This window comes from Primulina tabacum, chromosome 14 (genome assembly GCF_025594145.1).
Source record: "Primulina tabacum isolate GXHZ01 chromosome 14, ASM2559414v2, whole genome shotgun sequence".
In the NCBI taxonomy this organism is placed as follows: domain Eukaryota; kingdom Viridiplantae; phylum Streptophyta; class Magnoliopsida; order Lamiales; family Gesneriaceae; genus Primulina; species Primulina tabacum.
In genome coordinates, this window is record NC_134563.1 from 12,807,635 (window position 1) to 12,811,363 (window position 3,729).

The window sequence follows — 3,729 nt, forward strand, 5'->3', positions numbered from 1 at the left end:
ATGGTAATATTCAATAGATACAAGATCAACATTCTATCCAATCCATACATGTCCGTAACAATATTCATTCTCGGTACATTTTGGACGGCATAACGACGTATTATTTCAATACCGATCAACTCAATAACACATATATGATATCAACAATTCCCAATTCTCAATAATCATCCACCACACTTCAAAATCTGCATAATCTCCTATATACACATTTTCTGAAAATACAAAATAATCACATACGATAATCTTTCTTCGATCCGTTTTCAAATATACGTTCGGAGACATCACAAGAATACATAATAACCATCAATATCTGATTTCTTCAACTTCTTAACTTCAAAACATGTTGAAAGTTAACAATACTTACTTCCTTTTGTAGCCAATAGCAAGAGGAGTACGAATATCACCTCGGGTCGAAAATCGGACAACTAAATGTGAGACAATCACAATTCTAAGCTAGGGAGAACTTGGAGCTTTTCTGAATCTCTTTCTCTCGGTTATTGCTGATGGAGATGAAAAAATGAAAGTGTTACACATTATATAGCTCATGCCATGTGTCAACTTAGTGTGCATGCTGGACTTCTCGCGCATATGCGCGCCCTTAACTCGCGCATATGCGCGAGACCTATTGTCTCGGCATCAATACCTCGCGCATATGCGCGCTTCATCTCGCGCATGTGCGCCAAAGTCTCTGGAGGTGTCGCGCATATGCGCGCCTTATCTCGCGCATGTGCGCCGATGCTTCTGGAATTGTCGCGCATGTGCGCGCATTTCTTCGCGCATGTGCGCCATCTGTTCTGTCCTATTTTGAATATTTCCTCATCTCATCTCACTTAATACTTCCCGTTGCATGTCATGCATACTCATATCTTCCGAGTATCACATCAATGAAGGCTAATAATCTCAAGCCTTACATTTCTCCCCCTCTAAGAAATGATTTCGTCCTCGAAATTGCAGGCAATCTATCGAATCATACATAAAAAGTAATATAATCAAAACTGAAGAATTACTTACATCATGTAAATAGCTCGGGATGTTTCTGTCTCATATCTGCTTTTGTTTCCCAAGTCGCTTCTTCGATGCCATGACGACTCCACTGGACTTTCACTAGCGGAATAGTACGCAACATCGAGACATGAAAAATGTCATGTATCCCAGATAAAGAAGGAGGAAGAGCCAGTCGATATGCTCGATCGCCAATCCTTTCAAGAATCTCGTATGGACAGATGTATCTAGGAGACAACTTCCCGCGTTTGCCAAATCTGACAACGCCTCGAAAAGGTGAAATCTTCAAGAATACTCTGTCTCCCTGTTCAAATACTAACGGTCTACGTCTGATATTGGCATACTTGGCCTGTCTATCCTGTGCCGTCTTCATTTTTTTCTGAATTATCTTCACCTTCTCAGTCATCTCTCGAATCATATCAGGCCCAAGTTCTGGTACCTCAGATATATCATCCAAATATAGAGGAGATCTGCACTTCTTGCCATACAAAGCTTCAAACGGTGCCATCTCTATGCTCGTTTGATAGCTGTTGTTGTATGAGAATTCACACAACGGTAGTGAATCTTGCCAACTAGTGCCAGAGTCTAGCACTACAGCTCTCAGCATATCCTCGAATGTCTGGATAGTCCGCTCTGACTGTCCATCTGTCTGGGGTTGATAAGCAGTGCTCAGATGCAATGTCGTACCTAAAGCCTGCTGCAGACTGTGCCAAAAGTGAGAAGTGAATCGTGGATCACGGTCTGATACGATAGACTTCGGCACACCATGTAATCTGACTACCTCTCTGACATATATCTCAGCCATCTGATCATGTCTGTACGTCATTCTGTACGGAATAAAACACGCTGATTTGGTTAATCTGTCTATCACAACCCAAATCGCATCATAACCTCGGGATGATCGAGGTAACTTCGTCACGAAATCCATGGAAATGTGATCCCATTTCCATTCAGGAATAGACAAACTCTGAAGTAAACCTCCGGGCTTCTTTCTTTCGGCCTTCACCTGTTGGCAATTTAAGCACTTAGACACATATTCGGCAACATTTGATTTCATCTGTTTCCACCAGAACTGTGTTTTCAAGTCATTGTACATCTTTCTGCCACCAGGGTGAATGCTGAACCGGCTACAGTGCGCTGCTGAAAATATTTGTTGTTTCAACTCTGAAACATCTGGCACTACAATATGATTATTCACATACAGGACAAAATCACGTACCTGATATTCAGACTGATGTCCTGATCTGATCATCTGAATTGACTTCTGTATATTCTGATCTGTTCTTTGAGCTTCTTTGATTTTCATAATCAAATCTGGCTCAACTTGAATCGTAGAAAGTCTCAATGGAATACTATCTGTGTCAAATGCTAAACCAGACAAACAACAATCTTCAACTACATTCGAAACACCTATCGTCGATAAGGATAGGGCACAAACCTTTCGACTCAAGGCATCACATGACCTCGCTGCATAAGAACACATCCCAGCCCTCTGTGAGATGCATCACAATATACAACGAAATCGCCAGTACCTGAAGGAATCATCAAGACAGGTGCACTGGTCAGCCTCTTCTTCAATTCTAAGAAGCTAGACTCACAATCCTCCGACCACACAAAGGGTGTATTCTTTTGCGTCAACTGGGTAATCGGCTTCGCAATACTGGAGAAATCTTTGATGAATCGTCTATAGTACCCTGCTAGACCCATGAAACTGCGTATCTCAGGCACCGAAGTCGGTCTCGGCCAACTGATCACAGCTTCCACTTTACTCGGATCCACGGAAATACCATCTCCAGATATGATATGACCCAAGAAGACAACCTGTCTCAGCCAAAACTCACATTTTGACAGTATAGCATACAATCTTTCATTTCTCAATGTTTGCAACACAATTCTCAAATGATTGGCATGCTCAGTCATATTCTTGGAATACACCAAAATATCATCAATAAAAACAATCACAAACTCATCTAAATATCTCTGAAAGACACGGTTCATCAACCCCATGAACACCGCTGGAGCATTCGTTAAACCAAAAGGCATGACAATAAATTCATAATGTCCATACCTCGTTCGAAACGCTGTCTTCGGTATATCAATATCTCGTACTCGCAGCTTAGTGTTTAATAAACCATAAACTACGAGTAGTACAAATCTAATACAACTTCACTAGTGATCTTCTGCGCCCGTAGTCACCACGCTATCTTCATCTCATCTCTGACGTGACCCAGATCCTGCCCCACCTGTTGTTATGCACACATACAGACATAACAACAGCCGGAAATTCCGGTGAGAAAAAATCACAGTATAAAACATGTATACATGCTAATACGAAATCATAAATCATGCATGAAAGCAATAACAAGGGCTCCATAGTCTATGAAACCGATCTATCTAAACATGCAATTCAAATCAAATCATGTCTTGACTCGAATCGACTCTACTCTAGGGATCCCGGTGTGAATAAGACGTCAATTGCTGTCACCTACCCTCCCAATCGGGGTGACTGTACGTCTTATTCCTAGACTTTGGTCATATCTGTATCGAATGTCTACAATCGGATTGAATCTGGTCCGAAGCGTCGATACCACCGAACATCTAGTTTGGCAAATCTGCCAATGACTCTCCTATCTCAAAGGCTTGAATATAAATCTATAACCAAGGCATTATCATATCAAGAGATTTGAATATAAATCTATAAACAAATCACAATCATATCAAAAGATA